This window comes from Austrofundulus limnaeus, unplaced genomic scaffold (assembly GCF_001266775.1).
Source record: "Austrofundulus limnaeus strain Quisiro unplaced genomic scaffold, Austrofundulus_limnaeus-1.0 Scaffold156, whole genome shotgun sequence".
NCBI classification, from domain to species: Eukaryota; Metazoa; Chordata; class Actinopteri; order Cyprinodontiformes; family Rivulidae; genus Austrofundulus; species Austrofundulus limnaeus.
Genome location: NW_013952558.1, coordinates 240803 through 241727, shown reverse-complemented (window position 1 = coordinate 241727; position 925 = coordinate 240803).

The following is a 925-nucleotide window of genomic DNA, read 5'->3' as shown; positions in this document are numbered from 1 at the left end:
YGTCTGGTCAGGTGTTTCAGTCTAATTTCCAATATAAATCGAGGGGGGTAGCCATCTTAGTTAGTAAAGGTGCAATTTACGGCATCCAGTGTTAAAACGGACGCTGCTGGAAGTTATGTTATTGTGGTGGGAAAATTACATGCACTTCCTGTCATTTTAGTCTCGGTATATGCTTCAAATTGGGATGATCAAACATTTTTTAATATGCTTTTTTCAAATTTACCTAATATTTCAACACATAATCTCATAATTGGGGGAGATGTGAACTGTGTGCTATCATCCCTCGATCGTAGTACAGTGGAGAGGATCTCTCTTTCTAAATCGGCCCAGTCAATTAATTCTTTTCTTAACACCTATGGAGTGGTTGACGTGTGGCGTTTTCGTTATCCGACCCTGAGACGGTATTCGTTCTTTTCCCCTGTTCATTAGAGCTATTCACGGATTGACTACTTTCTCCTCGATAAACGGATTTTACCCTTAGTGAGTGAATGTGATTATGGAGCGATAGTCATTTCTGATCATAATCCGCTCATAATGAAACTGAACATTCCTGTTACGCAATCGGTCTATCGTCCTTGGCGACTTAATCCGATACTTTTATCTGACGAAGACTTAGTTGATATGCTTGCTTCTGAAATTAAGTTTTTTGTTGATGTTAAACGGACTCCCGGGATGCCACTCGGCACTGTTTGGGAGTCATTAAAGGCTTACCTGAGAGGTCAAATAATCTCTTACTGTGCATATAAAAAGAAGAAAAACATCGAATGGCTAAAATCGCTAACAGATCAGATTTTACAGACAGGGAATGCTGCCATGCTTTTACACAAGACTCACTTAAGAAACGTACATTACTCCAAACAGAGTTTGACATCTTATCTACCCAACAGGCCGAATATTTATCTTATATTTTTATTTATCTTATATT